Consider the following 27,318-nt stretch of genomic DNA (forward strand, 5'->3'; position numbering starts at 1 on the left):
GGGTGTAGTGCTGTTAATTTTTTAGTGCTGACTTATATAATTGCTTTAGTGAGCAAGTGCCAGGCTTTAGAGTGGGAATAAGGTGTTTATTATGAGAACTAGATCAATTCTAAGGGAAAAAGAGAAGAGCAGACTTTGTGGAGCCGAGAATGGTTTAAACCCAATTAAGTGGCGCTGCCCGATGCTGCGCTATCATAAATTTAAAGCAGCTAAAGCGGGTTTTATACAGGGGGACTTGAAAGAACTAGAAATTGGCCCAAAGCGGCCAATAGACTATCAGATTCTTGTGCTGGGAACACTCCTCCAGGGATAGATAGGCTGCTCCAAGCTCCCCACTGCCACTGGTGAACAAAGAAGCCTCCTTTTACCCAAGAAAGGAAATGGGCAATACAGGAACTTTCCAAAAGTCCAGAATACAGCAAAGCCTGTATTTGGACTACTCTAGGTCAGGAAAGACGGGAAACAAGGATAATTTTTTTTTCTTTTTTGCAACAAACAGCAGAAAAAATGCAATAAATATGTAACACAGGCTAGTGCACTTGAGTGTGTAGCCTCAACAGGTAAAAGCAACAAACAGGACGAACTTTAAATTACAAGCGCAAAAGCGCGCTAAAGCTGGCTTTAAAGCAGGGGGTTAGAAAGAGATAGGAAATGGCCCAAAACGGCCAATAAGCTACAGGTCACTGGGCTGGAACCACTCCTCAAGGGACAGATAGGCTGCTCAGAGCTCCCCACTCTCACTGGAGAACAAAGAAGCTTCCTCCTATCCAAATAAGGATATGGGCAACACAGGAACTATGACACAGCCCAGAGATCAGCAATACCTGAAGACTGGACTATTCTAGTTCAGTAAAGGCGGGAAACAAGGATTTTTTATTTATTTTTTTTACAAGGTAGCAGAAATTAGGTACAGAAACACAGTAAATGCTTTAATTCGGCTAGCACACTTGAGTGTGTAGACTACCAGTTAAACTAAGCAAAAACAAACTTTAAAAGTGCAAAAAACTCAGAAATACAGGCAGGAATGCAATAAAACAACTTTGCAGAGCTTATTTAGTTAAAGAAACAGAGAAGTCTATATATACAGAAAAGCAGCTAAAACACACAAACACTTCAGATGCAGTGCAACCTAGAGCACTTGCGTTGTAGCAATATTAAGGCAATGAGCTAATGACACTAGACTGGGAGGAGTGTCACAGATCAGATTTACAGTAGGGGCGGGCAACTGCAAAGCCACCAAGTATAGCCTGCAGACAGTAGCACTAGAGAAAGCACAAACACATAAAGATTTGTAAAGATACAGAATGCTTGTGACTGCAGACAAATCAGTTACATGTGCAGATTAGTTAATAGCAATAAAATACACTCGAAGACTAAAAAGCAGACAATTAAAGTGCTATATATTAATTGTTAAAAACAATCATCTGTATAAATAATCGAAAAAAAAAACAGGATACTTATATATCTCAGCTAATAGCTGCGGTGAACAACTCTTATCCACTCTGCTCAGTGTGTATAGACAGAAACCCTATCAAAGTTAGTGCTTAAATACCAGAAGAACAACTTTTTTTTTTACAAGAACACAAAAGAACCAGCCCCCAATCAGCAGACTATAACACAATCTAGCAAAGTTGAAGAGAGGCTTCAGCTAGAAACAGTAGCCTACAGACAGTAGCACTAGAGAAAGCACAAACAGATAAAGATTTGTAAAGATACAGAATGCTTTTGACTGCAGACAAATCAGTTACGTGTGCAGATTAGTTAATAGCAATAAAATACACTCGAAGACTAAAAAGCAGACAATTAAAGTGCTATATATTAATTGTTAAAAACAATAATCTGTATACATAATCGAAAAAAAACAGGATGCTTATATATCTCAGCTAACAGCTGCTGTGAACAACTCTTATCCACTCTGTTCAGTGTGTATAGACAGAAACCCTATCAAAGTTAGGGCTTAAATACCAGAACAACAACTTTTTTTTTTACAAGAACACAAACGAAGCAGCCCCCAATCAGCAGACTATTAACACAATCTAGCAAAGTTGAAGAGAGGCTTCAGCTAGAAACAATAGCCTACAGACAGTAGCACTATAGAAAGCACAAACACATAAAGATTTGTAAAGATACAGAATGCTTTTGACTGCAGACAAATCAGTTATGTGTGCAGATTAGTTAATAGCAATAAAATACACTCGAAGACTAAAAAGCAGACAATTAAAGTGCTATATATTAATTGTTAAAAACAATAATCTATATAAATAATCGAAAAAAAAACAGGATACTTATATATCTCAGCTAACAGCTGCGGTGAACAACTCTTATCCACTCTGCTCAGTGTGTATAGACAGAAACCCTATCAAAGTTAGTGCTTAAATACCAGAAGAACAACTTTTTTTTTACAAGAACACAAAAGAACCAGCCCCCAATCAGCAGACTATAACACAATCTAGCAAAGTTGAAGAGAGGCTTCAGCTACAAACAATAGCCTACAGACAGTAGCACTATAGAAAGGACAAACAGATAAAGATTTGTAAAGATACAAAATGCTTTTGACTGCAGACAAATCAGTTACATGTGCAGATTAGTTAATAGCAATAAAATACACTCGAAGACTAAAAAGCAGACAATTAAAGTGCTATATATTAATTGTTAAAAACAATAATCTGTATAAATAATCGAAAAAAAACAGGATACTTATATATCTCAGCTAACAGCTGCGGTGAACAACTCTTATCCACTCTGCTCAGTGTGTATAGACAGAAACCCTATCAAAGTTAGTGCTTAAATACCAGAAGAACAACTTTTTTTTTACAAGAACACAAAAGAACCAGCCCCCAATCAGCAGACTATAACACAATCTAGCAACGTTGAAGAGAGGCTTCAGCTAGAAACAATAGCCTACAGACAGTAGCACTATAGAAAGCACAGACAGATAAAGATTTGTAAAGATACAGAATGCTTTTGACTGCAGACAAATCAGTTACGTGTGTAGATTAGTTAATAGCAATAAAATACACTCGAAGACTAAAAAGCAGACAATTAAAGTGCTATATATTAATTGTTAAAAACAATAATCTGTATAAATAATTGAAAAAAAACAGGATACTTATATATCTCAGCTAACAGCTGCGGTGAACAACTCTTCTCCACTCTGCTCAGTGTGTATAGACAGAAACCCTATCAAAATTAGTGCTTAAATACCAGAAGAACAACTTTTTTTTTTTACAAGAACACAAAAGAACCAGCCCCCAGTCAGCAGACTATAACACAATCTAGCAAAGTTGAAGAGAGGCTTCAGCTAGAAACAATAGCCTACAGACAGTAGCACTATAGAAAGCACAAACAGATAAAGATTTGTAAAGATACAGAATGCTTTTGACTGCAGACAAATCAGTTACTTGTGCAGATTAGTTAATAGCAATAAAATGCACTCGAAGACTAAAAAGCAGACAATAAAAGTGCTATATATTAATTGTTAAAAACAATAATCTGTATAAATAATCAAAAAAAACAGGATACTTATATATCTCAGCTAACAGCTGCGGTGAACAACTCTTATTCACTCTGCTCAGTGTGTATAGACAGAAACCCTATCAAAGTTAGGGCTTAAATACCAGAAGAACAACTTTTTTTTTACAAGAACACAAAAGAACCAGCCCCCAATCAGCAGACTATTAACACAATCTAGCAAAGTTGAAGAGAGGCTTCAGCTAGAAACAGTAGCCTACAGACAGTAGCACTAGAGAAAGCACAAACACATAAAGATTTGTAAAGATACAGAATGCTTTTGACTGCAGACAAATCAGTTACGTGTGCAGATTAGTTAATAGCAATAAAATACACTCGAAGACTAAAAAGCAGACAATTAAAGTGCTATATATTAATTGTTAAAACCAATAATCTGTATAAATAATCGAAAAAAAACAGGATACTTATATATCTCAGCTAACAGCTGCGATGAACAACTCTTATCCGCTCTGCTCAGTGTGTATAGACAGAAACCCTATCAAAGTTAGGGCTTAAATACCAGAAGAACAACTTTTTTTTTTACAAGAACACAAAAGAACCAGCCCCCAATCAGCAGACTATTAACACAATCTAGCAAAGTTGAAGAGAGGCTTCAGCTAGAAACAATAGCCTACAGACAGTAGCACTAGAGAAAGCACAAACAGATAAAGATTTGTAAAGATACAGAATGCTTTTGACTGCAGACAAATCAGTTACGTGTGCAGATTAGTTAATAGCAATAAAATACACTGGAGGACTAAAAAGCAGACAATTAAAGTGCTATATATTAATTGTTAAAAACAATAATCTGTATAAATAATCGAAAAAAAACAGGATACTTATATATCTCAGCTAAAAGCTGCGGTGAACAACTCTTATCCACTCTGCTCAGTGTGTATAGACAGAAACCCTATCAAAGTTAGGGCTTAAATACCAGAAGAACAACTTTTTTTTTTACAAGAACACAAAATAACCAGCCCCCAATCAGCAGACTATTAACACAATCTAGCAAAGTTGAAGAGAGGCTTCAGCTAGAAACAATAGCCTACAGACAGTAGCACTAGAGAAAGCACAAACAGATAAAGATTTGTAAAGATACAGAATGCTTTTGACTGCAGACAAAGTTACTTGTGCAGATTAGTTAATAGCAATAAAATGCACTCGAAGACTAAAAAGCAGACAATTAAAGTACTATATATTAATTGTTAAAAACAATAATCTGTATAAATAAAAAAAAAACAGGATACTTATATATCTCAGCTAACAGCTGCGGTGAACAACTCTTATCCACTCTGCTCAGTGTGTATAGCCAGAAACCCTATCAAAGTTAGGGCTTAAATACCAGAAGAACAACTTTTTTTACAAGAACACAAAAGAATCAGCCCCCACTCAGCAGACTATTAACACAATCTAGCAAAGTTGAAGAGAGGCTTCAGCTAGAAACAATAGCCTACAGACAGTAGCACTAGAGAAAGCACAAACAGATAAAGATTGTAAAGATACAGAATGCATTTGACTGCAGACAAATCAGTTATTTGTGCAGATTAGTTAATCGCAATAAAATACACTCGAAGACTAAAAAGCAGACAATTAAAGTGCTATATATTAATTGTTAAAAACAATAATCTGTATAAATAATCGAAAAAAAAACAGGATACTTATATATCTCAGCTAACAGCTGCGGTGAACAACTCTTATCCACTCTGCTCAGTGTGTATAGACAGAAACCCTATCAAAGTTAGTGCTTAAATACCAGAAGAACAACTTTTTTTTTACAAGAACACAAAAGAACCAGCCCCCAATCAGCAGACTATAACACAATCTAGCAACGTTGAAGAGAGGCTTCAGCTAGAAACAATAGCCTATAGACAGTAGCACTATAGAAAGCACAGACAGATAAAGATTTGTAAAGATACAGAATGCTTTTGACTGCAGACAAATCAGTTACGTGTGTAGATTAGTTAATAGCAATAAAATACACTCGAAGACTAAAAAGCAGACAATTAAAGTGCTATATATTAATTGTTAAAAACAATAATCTGTATAAATAATCAAAAAAAAACAGGATACTTATATATTTCAGCTAACAGCTGCGGTGAACAACTCTTATTCACTCTGCTCAGTGTGTATAGACAGAAACCCTATCAAAGTTAGGGCTTAAATACCAGAAGAACAACTTTTTTTTTACAAGAACACAAAAGAACCAGCCCCCAATCAGCAGACTATTAACACAATCTAGCAAAGTTGAAGAGAGGCTTCAGCTAGAAACAGTAGCCTACAGACAGTAGCACTAGAGAAAGCACAAACACATAAAGATTTGTAAAGATACAGAATGCTTTTGACTGCAGACAAATCAGTTACGTGTGCAAATTAGTTAATAGCAATAAAATACACTCGAAGACTAAAAAGCAGACAATTAAAGTGCTATATATTAATTGTTAAAAACAATAATCTGTATAAATAATCGAAAAAAAACAGGATACTTGTATATCTCAGCTAACAGCTGCGATGAACAACTCTTATCCGCTCTGCTCAGTGTGTATAGACAGAAACCCTATCAAAGTTAGGGCTTAAATACCAGAAGAACAACTTTTTTTTTTACAAGAACACAAAAGAACTAGCCCCCAATCAGCAGACTATTAACACAATCTAGCAAAGTTGAAGAGAGGCTTCAGCTACAAACAATAGCCTACAGACAGTAGCACTATAGAAAGGACAAACAGATAAAGATTTGTAAAGATACAAAATGCTTTTGACTGCAGACAAATCAGTTACGTGTGCAGATTAGTTAATAGCAATAAAATACACTCGAAGACTAAAAAGCAGACAATTAAAGTGCTATATATTAATTGTTAAAAACAATAATCTGTATAAATAATCGAAAAAAAACAGGATACTTATATATCTCAGCTAACAGCTGCGGTGAACAACTCTTATCCACTCTGCTCAGTGTGTATAGACAGAAACCCTATCAAAGTTAGTGCTTAAATACCAGAAGAACAACTTTTTTTTTACAAGAACACAAAAGAACCAGCCCCCAATCAGCAGACTATAGCACAATCTAGCAATGTTGAAGAGAGGCTTCAGCTAGAAACAATAGCCTACAGACAGTAGCACTATAGAAAGCACAGACAGATAAAGATTTGTAAAGATACAGAATGCTTTTGACTGCAGACAAATCAGTTACGTGTGTAGATTAGTTAATAGCAATAAAATACACTCGAAGACTAAAAAGCAGACAATTAAAGTGCTATATATTAATTGTTAAAAACAATAATCTGTATAAATAATCGAAAAAAAACAGGATACTTATATATCTCAGCTAACAGCTGCGGTGAACAACTCTTCTCCACTCTGCTCAGTGTGTATAGACAGAAACCCTATCAAAATTAGTGCTTAAATACCAGAAGAACAACTTTTTTTTTTTACAAGAACACAAAAGAACCAGCCCCCAATCAGCAGACTATAACACAATCTAGCAAAGTTGAAGAGAGGCTTCAGCTAGAAACAATAGCCTACAGACAGTAGCACTATAGAAAGCACAAACAGATAAAGATTTGTAAAGATACAGAATGCTTTTGACTGCAGACAAATCAGTTACTTGTGCAGATTAGTTAATAGTAATAAAATGCACTCGAAGACTAAAAAGCAGACAATAAAAGTGCTATATATTAATTGTTAAAAACAATAATCTGTATAAATAATCAAAAAAAACAGGATACTTATATATCTCAGCTAACAGCTGCGGTGAACAACTCTTATTCACTCTGCTCAGTGTGTATAGACAGAAACCCTATCAAAGTTAGGGCTTAAATACCAGAACAACAACTTTTTTTTTACAAGAACACAAAAGAACCAGCCCCCAATCAGCAGACTATTAACACAATCTAGCAAAGTTGAAGAGAGGCTTCAGCTAGAAACAATAGCCTACAGACAGTAGCACTAGAGAAATCACAAACACATAAAGATTTGTAAAGATACAGAATGCTTTTGACTGCAGACAAATCAGTTACGTGTGCAGATTAGTTAATAGCAATAAAATACACTCGAAGACTAAAAAGCAGACAATTAAAGTGCTATATATTAATTGTTAAAAACAATAATCTGTATAAATAATCGAAAAAAAAACAGGATACTTATATATCTCAGCTAACAGCTGCGGTGAACAACTCTTATCCACTCTGCTCAGTGTGTATAGACAGAAACCCTATCAAAGTTAGTGCTTAAATACCAGAAGAACAACTTTTTTTTTTACAAGAACACAAAAGAACCAGCCCCCAATCAGCAGACTATAACACAATCTAGCAAAGTTGAAGAGAGGCTTCAGCTACAAACAATAGCCTACAGACAGTAGCACTATAGAAAGGACAAACAGATAAAGATTTGTAAAGATACAAAATGCTTTTGACTGCAGACAAATCAGTTACTTGTGCAGATTAGTTAATAGCAATAAAATACACTTGAAGACTAAAAAGCAGACAATTAAAGTGCTATATATTAATTGTTAAAAACAATAATCTGTATAAATAATCGAAAAAAAACAGGATACTTATATATCTCAGCTAACAGCTGCGGTGAACAACTCTTATCCACTCTGCTCAGTGTGCATAGACAGAAACCCTATCAAAGTTAGTGCTTAAATACCAGAAGAACAACTTTTTTTTTTACAAGAACACAAAAGAACCAGCCCCAATCAGCAGACTATAACACAATCTAGCAAAGTTGAAGAGAGGCTTCAGCTAGAAACAATAGCCTACAGACAGTAGCACTATAGAAAGCACAAACAGATAAAGATTTGTAAAGATACAGAATGCTTTTGACTGCAGACAAATCAGTTACTTGTGCAGATTAGTTAATAGCAATAAAATACACTCGAAGACTAAAAAGCAGACAATTAAAGTGCTATATATTAATTGTTAAAAACAATAATCTGTATAAATAATCGAAAAAAACAGGATACTTATATATCTCAGCTAACAGCTGCGGTGAACAACTCTTATCCACTCTGCTCAGTGTGTATAGACAGAAACCCTATCAAAGTTAGTGCTTAAATACCAGAAGAACAACTTTTTTTTTACAAGAACACAAAAGAACCAGCCCCCAATCAGCAGACTATTAACACAATCTAGCAAAGTTGAAGAGAGGCTTCAGCTAGAAACAATAGCCTACAGACAGTAGCACTATAGAAAGCACAAACAGATAAAGATTTGTAAAGATACAGAATGCTTTTGACTGCAGACAAATCAGTTACTTGTGCAGATTAGTTAATAGCAATAAAATACACTCGAAGACTAAAAAGCAGACAATAAAAGTGCTATATATTAATTGTTAAAAACAATAATCTGTATAAATAATCAAAAAACAGGATACTTATATATCTCAGCTAACAGCTGCGGTGAACAACTCTTATCCACTCTGCTCAGTGTGTATAGACAGAAACCCTATCAAAGTTAGGGCTTAAATACCAGAAGAACAACTATTTTTACAGGAACACAAAAGAACGAGCCCGCCCCCGTCAGCAGACTATTAACACAATCTAGCAAAGTTGAAGAGAGGCTTCAGCTAGAAACAATAGCCTATTGACAGTAGCACTAGAGAAAGCACAAACACATAAAGATTTGTAAAGATACAGAATGCTTTTGACTGCAGACAAATCAGTTACGTGTGCAGATTAGTTAATAGCAATAAAATACACTCGAAGACTAAAAAGCAGACAATTAAAGTGCTATATATTAATTGTTAAAAACAATAATCTGTATAAATAATCGAAAAAAAACAGGATACTTATATATCTCAGCTAACAGCTGCGGTGAACAACTCTTATCCACTCTGCTCAGTGTGTATAGACAGAAACCCTATCAAAGTTAGTGCTTAAATACCAGAAGAACAACTTTTTTTTTTACAAGAACACAAAAGAACCAGCCCCCAATCAGCAGACTATAACACAATCTAGCAAAGTTGAAGAGAGGCTTCAGCTAGAAACAATAGCCTACAGACAGTAGCACTATAGAAAGCACAAACAGATAAAGATTTGTAAAGATACAGAATGCTTTTGACTGCAGACAAATCAGTTACTTGTGCAGATTAGTTAATAGCAATAAAATACACTCGAAGACTAAAAAGCAGACAATTAAAGTGCTATATATTAATTGTTAAAAACAATAATCTGTATAAATAATCAAAAAAAACAGGATACTTATATATCTCAGCTAACAGCTGCGGTGAACAACTCTTATTCACTCTGCTCAGTGTGTATAGACAGAAACCCTATCAAAGTTAGGGCTTAAATACCAGAAGAACAACTTTTTTTTTACAAGAACACAAAAGAACCAGCCCCCAATCAGCAGACTATTAACACAATCTAGCAAAGTTGAAGAGAGGCTTCAGCTAGAAACAATAGCCTACAGACGGTAGCACTAGAGAAAGCACAAACACATAAAGATTTGTAAAGATACAGAATGCTTTTGACTGCAGACAAATCAGTTACATGTGCAGATTAGTTAATAGCAATCAAATACACTGGAGGACTAAAAAGCAGACAATTAAAGTGCTATATATTAATTGTTAAAAACAATAATGTGTATAAATAATCGAAAAAAACAGGATACTTATATATCTCAGCTAAAAGCTGCGGTGAACAACTCTTATCCACTCTGCTCAGTGTGTATAGACAGAAACCCTATCAAAGTTAGGGCTTAAATAGCAGAAGAACAACTTTTTTTTTTACAAGAACACAAAATAACCAGCCCCCAATCAGCAGACTATTAACACAATCTAGCAAAGTTGAAGAGAGGCTTCAGCTAGAAACAATAGCCTATTGACAGTAGCACTAGAGAAAGCACAAACACATAAAGATTTGTAAAGATACAGAATGCTTTTGACTGCAGACAAATCAGTTACGTGTGCAGATTAGTTAATAGCAATAAAATACACTCGAAGACTAAAAAGCAGACAATAAAAGTGCTATATATTAATTGTTAAAAACAATAATCTGTATAAATAATCGAAAAAAACAGGATACTTATATATCTCAGCTAACAGCTGCGGTGAACAACTCTTATCCACTCTGCTCAGTGTGTATAGACAGAAACCCTATCAAAGTTAGGGCTTAAATACCAGAAGAACAACTTTTTTTTTACAAGAACACAAAAGAACCAGCCCCAATCAGCAGACTATTAACACAATCTAGCAAAGTTGAAGAGAGGCTTCAGCTAGAAACAATAGCCTACAGACAGTAGCACTAGAGAAAGCACAAACAGATAAAGATTTGTAAAGATACAGAATGCTTTTGACTGCAGACAAATCAGTTACTTGTGCAGATTAGTTAATAGCAATAAAATACACTCGAAGACTAAAAAGCAGACAATAAAAGTGCTATATATTAATTGTTAAAAACAATAATCTGTATAAATAATCAAAAAAACAGGATACTTATATATCTCAGCTAACAGCTGCGGTGAACAACTCTTATCCACTCTGCTCAGTGTGTATAGACAGAAACCCTATCAAAGTTAGTGCTTAAATACCAGAAGAACAACTTTTTTTTTTTACAAGAACACAAAAGAACCAGCCCCCAATCAGCAGACTATAACACAATCTAGCAAAGTTGAAGAGAGGCTTCAGCTAGAAACAATAGCCTACAGACAGTAGCACTATAGAAAGCACAAACAGATAAAGATTTGTAAAGATACAGAATGCTTTTGACTGCAGACAAATCAGTTACTTGTGCAGATTAGTTAATAGCAATAAAATGCACTCGAAGACTAAAAAGCAGACAATAAAAGTGCTATATATTAATTGTTAAAAACAATAATCTGTATAAATAATCGAAAAAAAACAGGATACTTATATATCTCAGCTAACAGCTGCGGTGAACAACTCTTATCCACTCTGCTCAGTGTGTATAGACAGAAACCCTATCAAAGTTAGGGCTTAAATACCAGAAGAACAACTTTTTTACAAGAACACAAAAGAACCAGCCCCCAATCAGCAGACTATTAACACAATCTAGCAAAGTTGAAGAGAGGCTTCAGCTAGAAACAATAGCCTACAGACAGTAGCACTAGAGAAAGCACAAACAGATAAAGATTTGTAAAGATACAGAATGCTTTTGACTGCAGACAAATCAGTTACTTGTGCAGATTAGTTAATAGCAATAAAATACACTTGAAGACTAAAAAGCAGACAATAAAAGTGCTATATATTAATTGTTAAAAACAATAATCTGTATAAATAATCAAAAAAAACAGGATACTTATATATCTCAGCTAACAGCTGTGGTGAACAACTCTTATCCACTCTGCTCAGTGTGTATAGACAGAAACCCTATCAAAGTTAGGGCTTAAATACCAGAAGAACAACTTTTTTTTTACAAGAACACAAAAGAACCAGCCCCCAATCAGCAGACTATTAACACAATCTAGCAAAGTTGAAGAGAGGCTTCAGCTAGAAACAATAGCCTACAGACGGTAGCACTAGAGAAAGCACAAACACATAAAGATTTGTAAAGATACAGAATGCTTTTGACTGCAGACAAATCAGTTACATGTGCAGATTAGTTAATAGCAATCAAATACACTGGAGGACTAAAAAGCAGACAATTAAAGTGCTATATATTAATTGTTAAAAACAATAATCTGTATAAATAATCGAAAAAAAACAGGATACTTATATATCTCAGCTAACAGCTGCGGTGAACAACTCTTATCCACTCTGCTCAGTGTGTATAGACAGAAACCCTATCAAAGTTAGGGCTTAAATACCAGAAGAACAACTTTTTTTTTACAAGAACACAAAAGAACCAGCCCCCACTCAGCAGACTATTAACACAATCTAGCAAAGTTGAAGAGAGGCTTCAGCTAGAAACAATAGCCTACAGACAGTAGCACTAGAGAAAGCACAAACAGATAAAGATTGTAAAGATACAGAATGCATTTGACTGCAGACAAATCAGTTATTTGTGCAGATTAGTTAATCGCAATAAAATACACTCGAAGACTAAAAAGCAGACAATTAAAGTGCTATATATTAATTGTTAAAAACAATAATCTGTATAAATAATCGAAAAAAAACAGGATACTTATATATCTCAGCTAACAGCTGCGGTGAACAACTCTTATCCACTCTGCTCAGTGTGTATAGACAGAAACCCTATCAAAGTTAGTGCTTAAATACCAGAAGAACAACTTTTTTTTTTACAAGAACACAAAAGAACCAGCCCCCAATCAGCAGACTATTAACACAATCTAGCAACGTTGAAGAGAGGCTTCAGCTAGAAACAATAGCCTACAGACAGTAGCACTATAGAAAGCACAGACAGATAAAGATTTGTAAAGATACAGAATGCTTTTGACTGCAGACAAATCAGTTACGTGTGTAGATTAGTTAATAGCAATAAAATACACTCGAAGACTAAAAAGCAGACAATTAAAGTGCTATATATTAATTGTTAAAAACAATAATCTGTATAAATAATCAAAAAAAACAGGATACTTATATATCTCAGCTAACTGCTGCAGTGAACAACTCTTATTCACTCTGCTCAGTGTGTGTAGACAGAAACCCTATCAAAGTTAGGGCTTAAATACCAGAAGAACAACTTTTTTTTTTACAAGAACACAAAAGAACCAGCCCCCAATCAGCAGACTATTAACACAATCTAGCAAAGTTGAAGAGAGGCTTCAGCTAGAAACAGTAGCCTACAGACAGTAGCACTAGAGAAAGCACAAACACATAAAGATTTGTAAAGATACAGAATGCTTTTGACTGCAGACAAATCAGTTACGTGTGCAGATTAGTTAATAGCAATAAAATACACTCGAAGACTAAAAAGCAGACAATTAAAGTGCTATATATTAATTGTTAAAAACAATAATCTGTATAAATAATCGAAAAAAAACAGGATACTTATATATCTCAGCTAACAGCTGCGATGAACAACTCTTATCCGCTCTGCTCAGTGTGTATAGACAGAAACCCTATCAAAGTTATGGCTTAAATACCAGAAGAACAACTTTTTTTTTTACAAGAACACAAAAGAACCAGCCCCCAATCAGCAGACTATTAACACAATCTAGCAAAGTTGAAGAGAGGCTTCAGCTAGAAACAATAGCCTACAGACAGTAGCACTAGAGAAAGCACAAACATAAAGATTTGTAAAGAAACAGAATGCTTTTGACTGCAGACAAATCAGTTACATGTGCAGATTAGTTAATAGCAATAAAATACACTGGAGGACTAAAAAGCAGACAATTAAAGTGCTATATATTAAATGTTAAAAACAATAATCTGTATAAATAATCGAAAAAAAACAGGATACTTATATATCTCAGCTAAAAGCTGCGGTGAACAACTCTTATCCACTCTGCTCAGTGTGCATAGACAGAAACCCTATCAAAGTTAGGGCTTAAATACCAGAAGAACAACTTTTTTTTTACAAGAACACAAAATAACCAGCCCCCAATCAGCAGACTATTAACACAATCTAGCAAAGTTGAAGAGAGGCTTCAGCTAGAAACAATAGCCTACAGACAGTAGCACTAGAGAAAGCACAAACAGATAAAGATTTGTAAAGATACAGAATGCTTGTGACTGCAGACAAATCAGTTACGTGTGCAGATTAGTTAATAGCAATAAAATGCACTCGAAGACTAAAAAGCAGACAATTAAAGTGCTATATATTAATTGTTAAAAACAATAATCTGTATAAATAAAAAAAAAAACAGGATACTTATATATCTCAGCTAACAGCTGCGGTGAACAACTCTTATCCACTCTGCTCAGTGTGTATAGACAGAAACCCTATCAAAGTTAGGGCTTAAATACCAGAAGAACAACTTTTTTTTTACAAGAACACAAAAGAACCAGCCCCCACTCAGCAGACTATTAACACAATCTAGCAAAGTTGAAGAGAGGCTTCAGCTAGAAACAATAGCCTACAGACAGTAGCACTAGAGAAAGCACAAACAGATAAAGATTGTAAAGATACAGAATGCATTTGACTGCAGACAAATCAGTTATTTGTGCAGATTAGTTAATCGCAATAAAATACACTCGAAGACTAAAAAGCAGACAATTAAAGTGCTATATATTAATTGTTAAAAACAATAATCTGTATAAATAATCAAAAAAAAAACAGGATACTTATATATCTCAGCTAACAACTGCGGTGAACAACTCTTATCCACTCTGCTCAGTGTGTATAGACAGAAACCCTATCAAAGTTAGTGCTTAAATACCAGAAGAACAACTTTTTTTTTTTACAAGAACACAAAAGAACCAGCCCCCAATCAGCAGACTATAACACAATCTAGCAAAGTTGAAGAGAGGCTTCAGCTAGAAACAATAGCCTACAGACAGTAGCACTATAGAAAGCACAAACAGATAAAGATTTGTAAAGATACAGAATGCTTTTGACTGCAGACAAATCAGTTACTTGTGCAGATTAGTTAATAGCAATGAAATGCACTCGAAGACTAAAAAAGCAGACAATAAAAGTGCTATATATTAATTGTTAAAAACAATAATCTTTATAAATAATCGAAAAAAAAAAACAGGATACTTATATATCTCAGCTAACAGCTGGAGTGAACAACTCTTATCCACTCTGCTCAGTGTGTATAGCCAGAAACCCTATCAAAGTTAGGGCTTAAATACCAGAAGAACAACTTTTTTTTTTACAAGAACACAAAAGAACCAGCCCCCAATCAGCAGACTATTAACACAATCTAGCAAAGTAGAAGAGAGGCTTCAGCTAGAAACAATAGCCTACAGACAGTAGCACTAGAGAAAGCACAAACACATAAAGATTTGTAAAGATACAGAATGCTTTTGACTGCAGACAAATCAGTTACGTGTGCATATTAGTAGCAATAAAATACACTTGAGGACTAAAAAGCAGACAATTAAAGTGCTATATATTAATTGTTAAAAACAATAATCTGTATAAATAATCTAACAAAAACAGGATACTTATATATCTCAGCTAACAGCTGTGGTGAATAACTCTTATCCACTCTGCTCAGTGTGTATAGACAGAAACCCTATCAAAGTTAGGGCTTAAATACCAGAAGAACAACTTTTTTTTACAAGAACACAAAAGAACCAGCCCCCACTCAGCAGACTATTAACACAATCTAGCAAAGTTGAAGAGAGGCTTCAGCTAGAAACAATAGCCTACAGACAGTAGCACTAGAGAAAGCACAAACAGATAAAGATTGTAAAGATACAGAATGCATTTGACTGCAGACAAATCAGTTATTTGTGCAGATTAGTTAATAGCAATAAAATACACTCGAAGACTAAAAAGCAGACAATAAAAGTGCTATATATTAATTGTTAAAAACAATAATCTTTATAAATAATCGAAAAAAACCAGGATACTTATATATCTCAGCTAACAGCTGTGGTGAACAACTCTTATCCACTCTCCTCAGTGTGTATAGACAGAAACCCTATCAAAGTTAGGGCTTAAATACCAGAAGAACAACTTTTTTTTTACAAGAACACAAAAGAACCAGCCCCCACTCAGCAGACTATTAACACAATCTAGCAAAGTTGAAGAGAGGCTTCAGCTAGAAACAATAGCCTACAGACAGTAGCACTAGAGAAAGCACAAACAGATAAAGATTTGTAAAGATACAGAATGCTTTTGACTGCAGACAAATCAGTTACTTGTGCAGATTAGTTAATAGCAATGTGCAGCGTGTCATTGTTATTTACATAACTCTCTACATAACTCACTTTATACGTCTCTGTCTGCATTACGAAAACAGTAAACTGTAAGTTTATGGCACATATTGGTGGTGGGTATGTTTTTACATGTGTGTCTCTTTTATTTATAGTACTGTTTTTTTATATATCCTTATTTTTCTACTGAGTTTTTCCCTGTTGCTATTTGTTTTTGTTTCTGCTGTAAGAAGCTTTCAATTCTTTACTTTATTTTTGTATCTTATTTTGATTTTTATTTCTAGTATTTAAATTATTATTAATTTAATCTTCCTTCTGTAAACTGTCATTCTTATGTTATAAGCCTGAGTATTGAAATTTCATGCAGTGATACACACGTTTTCCTCCTGTATGACAATACAGTTTACTTTGACTTGACTTAGATGACTTTATAGTGTAAGACAGAAAAGAACAAAAGCATGATGCGACTTTGAGAGTTGCACTACGTCACGAGAGTATGGTCTTATACTAAATGAAAATGAGAGGTTGTCAAGAGTGTTCTTGAGTTGAGTCTGCATAGTTTCAAAGGATTGCATCAGACTCAAGGCTGAAGCAGTTTATGACATCACAAGTCCAGCTAATGCAAGGGGTCAAAAGTTCTTTGGATATTGTTACCTGCAGATATTTTTGGGTTTACAGAAGACACACATTGTTATAGGCTCATTAAGAAAGATGTTTCATTTTAGCAGTGGAACACAAAGTTATCACCGCAAATTAGAAATGCTTAAAAAGTTATTGACATCAGACAAAATAATGTCATATTCTGATAGAAATAATCCATCATTTTAGATGTAGATGCAAAGTCTATAGCATGTTATAGATACATAAGTAAATGCTTGGCTAGCTTTCCTGGTGATATTTTTAAGTCAGAAGTAGGGCTGACATCTGGAAATCACAGTTTATGCAAGATGATCCTTGTCTTATATTGGAAAAAGATACAGTCAGACTGAAGAAAGATGCTGTTGTCATTGTCTGGGCATGTGACAATTTTCAAAAGAAGTTCTAACCGTTATTTGGGTATGTGAACATATTCATAGGTACATTTGTGAAATTAATTCACACCAGTAACTGATCATAAACTGTTAGGAACCATATTCAATAGCCCTAAATCAAAGCGTCTCCTTAGGACTTAGGGTGATGTCCTTCCGTATCACTGTTGTTGAATTCTTCACCGAAGATATCTCCGGCCAAGGATAGCCCAATGTCCATCCAGTTTACCAATGCATTTAGATTGTGCCCTTTATCACACATATGCTCCCCACAAAGGGCATAGGGCATAAAGGTGATATGCAGATACAAATACTTAGAAATCCTTTGTCGCTATTCTGAATGCCATTATCAAACATCAGTATGAATGCCTGTCTGCTGTGCTGGTTATCAAACCATCTTTAGATAAGTGCCTTATTGGGATTTCTTCTTTTTTTTTTTTCAATATTGTGGTTACTTGGATTCATGTCATCGAAGACGGGGGAAATGTCAGTGTGGGAGGCAGATTCCCCATAAAGACCACCATGACCAGTGACTTGTTTGCTTAGGTGCTTCCCATGACCATACACTGTACTCTGTTTGTCAAGCATTTGTCCCTAATCTGCCCTCAACATATAAGATAACCAATGTCTTAAATTGCTGGCTTAGGGTGCCACAGCAGAATCCTCCCATCCTGAGGGACAGCCATCTTCCAAGAAGAAGGCCAAAAAGTCTAGGCCTGATCTGAGTGTTGTCCAATCTCCACCATATGTCTTTCTAGAAGCTAATGAAAGCCCAGAAAACATCCAGTGCTTGCATCAGATTCCTCTGTCAAAACCCCGTCAAAGGCTGTCATGGATCCAAATTCTCACACATCCTATGAGATTTTTTAAATGTTTGCTCTAGAAGTTGGGGGGGAACCACAGTTGATTATTTCTAAGGGGCTAAATCCTCAAATCTTAGTCTGGGAAGAGATTCTTACTATGATCATTGAACCTCGCTAAGGGACTAAGCTGCCAAGGGTTGTTAGGGTAGACATCCTGCTTAAAAAAAAGCAAAAGACCAAACATATTACCCCTATTGCTAAAGATCCCCAATGTGAATGGCAGGATTTTGTCAAGACTTGTTTAATGGCTTGATGGCCTTGAAGCTTCCTAAATGAGTGTCAGTCCATGATCCTCCCTGGTATTCTACTCCTATTAAGAGGGCAAGTGAGCCAAATTCCTCAGATGAAGACCTCGATTCTGGGGAGGAATCCTTTGCATACTTTTCTCAAGTTCCTTCTCGTCTAGACTATGGTTCAGAGAAGAATATTCTTTGAGCCTAGATTAACCTTGGAAGTATTATCCTTTGGGGATACTGTTGTTTGTATGTTGGAGTACTTTAAGTGTGATTGATTGCTCTAGGTCTCTTGACATAGGTTCATAGGCAGGTACTAGGCTATTGGCCCTAGGGCCTATATAAGCCTAGCCAAAAAGGTATCCTGGATTTTGCCACCCAAGAAAATTATTTTCCTGTGCCCCTGTCAAGCAGAGCCACAGAAGTGATCCCTGGGGTGAATTTCCTATTTCCCATCCAATCATCAAGCTTTTTCTTGAAGAGTGCTAATGAGGAACTTTGTTTGACATAGATAGGTAGTTTGTTCCAGAGTATGGGAAGTCTCTGGGAGAGGAATCTATCCCTCCAGCATGTTCTGTTTATTGTGGTGACAAGGTTTAGGTCCCTAGAGCATGTAGCTTGGAGGGACTGGGATTTCTTTAAGTGGAATATGTCCAACAGCTCTGGATTTGACATAGCTTTGTATGTTAGGCAGAGATTGCCTCTGAGTAGGCGATATGTAACAGAGTAAAGCTGGAGTTTTTTGAGACGGTCTGCGTAGGGCATCTGTTTGAGGCTGATAATCCTCTTTGTGAGGTATTTCTGCAGCCTTTCCAGCTGTTGTAGATGTCTTGTGAGATAAATACCAAAAGGGGTACTGTACTCTATAATAGTTCTAATGATTGATGGGTAGAGGGGAACAATGACCTCTTTTTTCCTGGATGAGAAACGTTTTGTGATGAGGTGTGCCAAGTAGAAGGATTTCCTGACTACTGTGGCAATGTGATTATCGAAGGAGAGACTACTGTCCACCTGTGTCCCAAGGTCTCTTATCATACTTTTGGTATTATGTAGACTACCACCTATGTGGTAGTTCATGGGTACAGAGTTTTTACCAAAGGGGATGACAATGCACTTTTTGGCATTGAGCTTGAGGCCATGGCTCATCTGTCTCAGTGAGGCCCTTTTGTAGGATGTTCACATCTTTAAGAGTTTCAATTATGGCTCCTAGTTTGCAGTCATCTGCAAACTTTGTCAGCCAAAGACCTTCTGTGTTAGCTTGTACTTCAGAGAAGTAGATACCAAACAGGAGAGGACCCAGGACTGAACCCTGCGGTACTCCACTTGTCATTGGTCTGAAGTTAGATTTGGAGTCTGCTACTTTCACAGTGTGAGTTCTGTCAGTGAGCCAGTTGGCAACCCATCTTGTGACATAGGGCTTTATATCTAGTTTAGTGAGTTTATCTATAATTCAAGAGTGGAGGATGGTGTCGAAAGCCTTGGCGAGATCTAGATAGGCTGTGTGAGCCACCTTATCCTCATCTACAGCTTTGGTGACTGCTTCAAAGAAGTCTATCAGGTTTAGGAGACATGATCTGTCTTTTACAGACCCGATCTGGGTGGGGTCCAGAGTTTGGAGATTACCAAAGTCTTTATTTATAAGTTCCATGGCCTTGCAGACCAGGCTCATCAGGCTAATGGGGCGGTAGTTCCCGGGGTCCGTGGTGGCTCCCCCTTTGTGGAGTGGGATAACCGTCACTGTGCGCTATTCAGTGGGCACAAAGCCTGAGGTGAGGCTATGACTGAACATGGTACTTAGGTGGGGTGTCAGTTTGTTCTGTAGTTCGTGTAGAACGTAGCTTTGGATGTTGTCAGGTCCCATGGATGCTGTGTTTTTGGCTTTAAAGAGTGTGTTTTTTACCTGTGCAGCCATGATTACAGGAACTTGCATTCTTCCGGTATAGAGATGGGCCCTTTAGGGGTTGAGAGGGGGGTAAAGTTAGCACTGAACCTGTCTGCCAGGGTGTTGGCAATATCTGTTGGTTCTGTATATTTAGTGCCAATGTGCTGTAACGCAGAGTAGATCTGAGTGTTCCCATTGAGATTATTGACATAGCTATAGAATGCTTTGTGATTGTGTTTAGAATCAGTGGAAATTTTGTTTTTGAACTAGCTTTGGAAGATTTTATGAGGGATCTCAGCTTCTTACTGAGGCTGACCAGGGAGTTCCTCCAATCATGGGATTTTACTCTTTTTTTGCAACAGTTTCTTTCTTCTGTTTTAGAGTTTGTTTATGGCAGGGGACCACCAGATTGACTTCCTTTTTTTGGAGGATAGCATATTGGTTCTGTTAAGGATAGCACGATCCATACACTTGTGTAAGTGCTTATAATGTGCATTTGTGTAGGATTCAACATTTGTACCTCTGTTGTCCGTCTACATGGGTGTCATGAAGTTTGCCACTTATGTCTTAAGAAACGTGAAGTTGGCTTTGGAAAAATTTTTTATGGTGATTTCCCTAATGGTGGTTGGGGGCAGGATGTGAATGTCTAGGGTGATTAGCTTGTGGTCAGATCTGACCAGCAAGAAATTGACGTCTGGTGTGGAACACTGGTCACCCATGTTGGTAATGACCAGGTCTAGGATATTGATGCCCCTGGTGGGGGTGTGGATAAGTTGATTCAAGGCATTGGAATTTATGAATTCTAGAAAATGTTGAGCAAAAGCATTGGTGCATGAGTAGTTTTCCCAGTTAATGGTGGGGTAGTTGAAATCTTCCATTATTAGGGTGTTGGGTTGCACCCTAATATTTTCCAGTGTATCAAGAAATGAGGAGTGGGAATCGTGGGCATGGTGGGGGATTTGTAGCAAGCTACAATTTGGATTGCGATCTTGCCCAGTTAGTTGCACTTGGATAATCTCGGATGCATTATGCTGAGCCTATAATCCCAGTCCAGGTTAGGCAGAGTCCCTCATTGACTCTCTTCAAGAGGAATATTGATGAGTGGATGGGAGATTGTAGGTTTACCCCGGGTATCACTTCTGTGTCACTGTTAGACAGAGGCACAGTATACTAACCTCGAAAAAGGGGCATAGCAAAATAAATTTAAAATGGGTGGCGAAAGCCAAACACATTCTGGCTAGGCTTATAAATGCCCTAGGGCAGATAGCCTAGTATGAACCTATGAACCTAACTAGCCTGGAGGTGTGGATATCCTTAATGAATATGGACATGCCTCTGCCTTTAGTGTTTCGGTCCAGGTTAGGTGGCCAAAAGGTGTGGTGTGAATTATAGCCTGGTAATGCAGGGGTGCTCTCTGGAGCCTTGAACGAGGTCTCTATCACTGCACAGATATCGATGTTCTCCATTTTAAGGAGTGCCTCGAGTGAGTGCATTTTGAGGTTTAGACTTCTAGCATTGAGTAGCATTACCCTCAGATTTTGCTTGTTTGTACCTGTTACAGTGGTGAATTTGTCATTTGAACCTTACCTAAAAAAGGCACTATAGGAGTGGCAAGAGCCTTAGCCAGTATCCAGAATCCCAAGGGCGACAGGTGCAGGCCATCTCTGGCAAAGCATCATGGTTTGTCGATCATGTCATCCCAGGCAGACAGATACTGGATCCCCTTAGAATGACACCAGAAGCTTAGCCAATTGTTGAAGTCAGCCATTTTGTCCTTGTACTGTGGTATCATTCTGGGTGATGACAGGATGTTACTCAGGGCTAGGGTCATACCTGCCTGGGCTACAAGATCGGAGAGCTCCTCCATGTCTATTTTTATGTAGTCCAGGGAGGTATGTCTCAGGTCATACACACCAACATGGACAATGACAGAGTCATATTTGTACTTGTTGTGGAGTGAACTGAGTGCATGCGTTGTGTGGCAGATTCTGGCACCCGACAGGCAGCTGACAGTAACTTTCTCCTTGTTTAGCCTGGTGAGTGGAACATCAGTATACCTGACTATAGAGTCACCTATGACTAGAGTGTTGGGTACATTGTTATGCCTTATGGGCTGTGGTTGAGTGGCACACTGAGTTTGTGGGCTATGTGTCATTTGGGTTGTGTTGGGGGGGTGGAGGTTGCTTGCATTTCTGCTTTGGAGGTCTCTGTTGCTTGAGCATATTTTTATTGAGAGCCTCCGCGAATATAGGTGTGTGTTTTGTGTTTCTATTGTGTGTGCTTTGGTGGTGTAAGTTTTGAGAGACTATGTGGTGAGTGTTGTGCGGTGCAAGTGTTTACCTACTCCTCTTGACTGTCTAGTCCAGTCTTGGGTGAAGAGAGCTTTGCTTCCAGTTTGACTATATAAGTGCATCTCTCACAGGTTGTAGTGTTGGGTGGTAGGAGGAGAGGGTTGTCTTGACCTCGCCAAGGCTTTTGACACCATTCCCCACTCGGGAATTATAGAAAAACTCACCAGCCTGAACATAAACCCCTATGTCATGAGATGGGTTGACAACTGGCTTACAGACAGAACTTACACGGTAAGAATATCAGGTTCCAGGTCCGACTCTAAACCAGTCACAAGTGGTGTCCCACAAGGCTCGGTCCTGGGACCCTTACTGTTTGGCATATACTTCTCAGAAGTATAGGCAAATGCAGAAGGACTATGGCTAACCAAGTCTGCCGATGACTGCAAACTGGGAGCCATAATTGACTCTCTGGCTGACACGGACATTCTCCAAAAGGGCCTTACTGAGACGGACACCTGGTGTCATGGTTTTGGTCTCAAGCTAAATGCCAAAAAATGCATAGTCATCTCGTTTGGGAAAAACAAAACTCCCATGAATTACCACATGTGTGGCAGCCCCCTTAATGCAGAAGAGGTAATAAGAGATCTGGGGACCCTGGTAGATAGTAATCTCTCCTTTGACAATTATATTGCCAAAGTAGTTAGGAAATCCTTCTATGTAGCCCATCTAATTACTAAAGGGTTCGCATCTAGAAATAAAGAGGTTATAGTGCCCCTCTACTCATCACTCATCAGACCCATCATAGAGTACAATGCCCCATTTGGGATGTACCTCACAAGACACTTCCAGCAGCTGGAAAGACCACAAAAGTACCTCACCAAGAGGATTACTGGCCACAAACATATGTCCTATGCAGCCTGACTGGAAAAACTTTAGCTGTACTCAGTCGCATATCGCTTACTCAGAGGTGATCTCTGCCTGACTTACAAAGCCATGTCCAACTCAGAATCGATGGACATGCTCCACCTAAAGAAATCCAAGTCACTGTGAGCCACTTGCTCTAGTGAGCTAAACCTCGCCACAACAATAAATAGAACATGCTGGAGGGATAGATTCCTTTCACAGAGACTCCCCATGCTTTGGAACAAAATTCCTAACTACATTAGGCAGAGCCCCTCACTAACACTCTTCAAGAGAAACCTTGACGAGTGGATGGGTAACAGAAAATACACCCCTGGGATCACTTCATTGGCTTATCTTGACAGAGGATCAGTTAATTAATCAATGGGACGGCGAAAGCTGACACACTCTGTAGGCTTATAAATGCCCTTGGGCAGATAGCCTAGTACCTACCTATGAACCTATCAGGCAATTGCTGCATTGCCCCAAGATGCCCAGATTCATCAGGTAGACAGGAGAAAACACCAGGAGCTGATCCTTAGACATGCCTGGATAGGTGCTTATTTATTAAGTACTAAAAACTGTTTTCCTCTAGACAAGTGAGGAAAGCTGAGTGCTGTAGCAATTTGTAGCTTATTTAGTGCTTGCAGTGAGTTCTGAACAAGTGCTGAGCTCAAAGAAACAGATTTGAGTGCTAAAACTAAAAAACTGGCTAGTTCTAAGGGAAAATTTGAAAAGCATACTTTATGTAGCTGGGAGTAGTGTAACCCTAGCTAAGCGGCGATGCATAAAGTGGATTTTTTTTTTAATATAACAGTAGCAAATGAGCAAACTGATTTAAACAAATTAACCAATTAACCAATAAAAAGCTAAAAACTGAGCCCACATCCAAAAGAGATAACTTCTACATATTGAGTCTCCTAAGCTATCTGCAGTTCCTCCTGTGTTGGCAGCACTTTTGGATCTCTTGTCTGCTGCCTTTGTAGCCCCTAACCCCTAAGAAACCAGACATATTCTACAAGGTCCTTGAGGACTGCACATTCTTGTGGTTTCATTCTCAACTGATAATCCTTCTAAACTTTTGTCTTCTTCTAAGCCCATTCCTCATGATAAGGATAGTAGAGAAATGAAAAGGTTGCATAAAAAAGGATATACCTCTACCACCTTTTCATTTTGGGCTATTAATTACCAAACCCACATGACCAAGTATGTCTTTAATGTCTATTCTCAGGTAGCTAAGGATGTATCTCATGTGCCTGATTCAGAAGTGAAGGCTTCAGCTCTTTTCCTGCTTGGGTCCACTTCCCAGGTCTCTCATCACTCTAAAAAATGCAGCTACAATGCTGTTGATGTCTTTTCCAGGGTTGCCACCTTTGATTCGCTGGTGAGGTGTTAATCTTGGCTTTGTCTTTAGGCCTTGCCTGATATTATTAAAGCCAAACTTTTGGATGCTGATCTTGATAATAAAAATATTTTTGGTACAGCTGCTGCTGACCTCTTCAAGTCCCTCCAGGATAAAGGTAAGACCATGCAGGAACTTAACCTTTTTGTTTCCTCTATAGCCAAATTTCAGAGGAATTACCCTTCTAAATCTGCCTTTGTTCATAGGCAGACTTACCAATCTCTGAATGATGAGTGGGTCTAGATGTATTCCTCCTGATATGTCCACTCAGACTACTACATTTCAGAAAACTTCCTTTCAGGACAAGTCTCTTTCTATTTGGCATTTTTCCTTCTCTTCCCCTTTGCCAGGTTCCATTGTCTCTGCTTTTTTTCTGTCTCAAAAATTTGCAACAGATCACCTCCTCAGACTCTTGGGTGCTGTTTGTCATTTGTCTGGGGTATTTCATGATGTGGAAATCTCTCCCTCATTTTTAGGCACTCTGCAACCGTCTCCAGACCAACTCCCTCTTTTCCCAGAGGTTTTGCAGTTACTTTTGAATCAGGGCATCATTCAACCTGCTCCACCCACCCATGGGAGAAGAGGTCTTTACTCCAGGATGTTTTTAGCTCCTCAGAAGGATGGGACTTGGAAACCAATTCTGGACCTCTCTCTCTCTCTCTCTCTCTCTCTCTCCCCCTCTCCCTCCCTATCCACCACACTTTTCTCAGGGTCCCTCCTTTCAGGATTTTGTCTCTTCACACTTTGTTTCATCGCCCCAATCCCCAAAGGCCTTCTTGGTCTTTCTAGACCTCAAGGATGTCTATCTTCACTTCCCTATTCACTATTTTTATTTTTCTCTGTTTCTTCCTCCCATTTTCAGTTCTCTGCTTTGCCCATTTGTCTATCTACTGCCCCAAAGGTATTCACCAAATACCTTGCTCCTATTGTTGCCTTTTGCAGGCTTTGAGGTATACAAATATTCCCTTATCTAGATGACCTGCTTACTCTGGCTTCTCCCAGCAGTCTTCTGTAAGAGTTTCACTTTACCACTTGCCTTTTGCAAAGTCTGGGGTTCTCCATCAATCTCAAGAAGTCATTGGTTACTCCCTCCCAGGAACATATTTTTCTCGGTTGCAGGATTCAGATGACTCCCAAGTTAACCTCTCTTCTTGCTCCCTAAGTTTTGTCTCTAACAACGTTCTTCCAGTCTTTTCTTCCTCTGTCCTCCCTCACAGCCAAGGACTTTATTAGGATTCTAGGGTTTATGGCACCCACTATTGCCATGCTTCATCTTGCCAGGCTCCATATGAGGAAGCTTCAGTGGTACCTGAAACTGATGTGGCTTCAGTATTGCCACCCCCTTGAGTTCCTTTGCTTCCTTGTTTAAAATTCAAGCTCTAGTGGTAGATTTAGCTAATTTCTCTAAAGGTTCAGGGCCTCTGGCCTCTTCATCAGAGGTCAGACCATATCAGTGCAAAACAGATGAGAGCTCTTCTTCTGGCTCTACAGGCCTTTCATTCCCTTTTTCTCCCTGGCTTCCTGAAAATATTCATGGAAAACCCCACTGTGGTGTGGTATATCAACAAATAGGGGGCAGGAGTCTAGTCTTCTTTACAGGCTAGCTCTTCAGGCCTGGGATTTGGATATCAGTTTTCAGCTGACTCTTCAGGCAGTTTACATTTCTTCAGAGCACAATATACTGCGAGGCACTTTGAGTGGGTCCGAAAAATGGGCTTACAAATAGATGCTTCAGATTCAAAGATTCAAAGAAACTTTTCTGTCATTTAGAACCACACAAGTGCAGCCTAAACAAAATTACAAATGTCAGATCACGATTGAAATGCAATGCAAATAACATAGATACAGCGGTATCAAAGAATAACATAAGAAAGAAAATAATATGTATGACATGCAAGAGGAAGTTCACACTACATAAACACATTCAGTACCCATTATCCAGTGATAAATAATAAATAAATGCCCACCAACAAACCCCTTACACTGTTAAGATAGAGAATAGAGACTAGTGAATAGCAGCTGTTTAGTTACCATATTGCACTTGTTAACCTTAGACGTGACTCAGTATAGCTTTCATATTACATAATAGTAATGCTGGCGGCAATTGCTCAGAGCAGCAGGATTAAATGAAAAGAAGAGGCTTCAATGTATTAGGTATTATGGTTGGTGTCTGTATTAATACGTCTCACAGCTATAGGATGCAAACTGTTCCTGAATCTGTTAGTCCTACACCAGAAGCTGCGGTACCTCCTTTCAGACGTAAGTTGTGCCAGATGTGATGACGTATTTTATATGTTCTCTTTCTTGTTCTTATAAAGAAAAGCTCCTGAATAGAAGGGAGGTTTGTGCTCAAGATTTTCTCAGCAACCCTCACCACCCTTTGTAGTTTCTTCTCGCACCTCTACAGTTGCTGAACCATGCTATGAAGTTGCTAGTGAGGATGTCTCAATAACTCCCCTGTTAAAAGTGGTAAGAGTAGACAGTGGGAGCCTGGCCTTTTTGAGCTTTCTCAGGAGGTGAAG

The sequence above is a fragment of the Protopterus annectens genome, chromosome 14.part0 (assembly GCF_019279795.1).
Source record: "Protopterus annectens isolate FY-2018-M chromosome 14.part0, PAN1.0, whole genome shotgun sequence".
In the NCBI taxonomy this organism is placed as follows: domain Eukaryota; kingdom Metazoa; phylum Chordata; order Ceratodontiformes; family Protopteridae; genus Protopterus; species Protopterus annectens.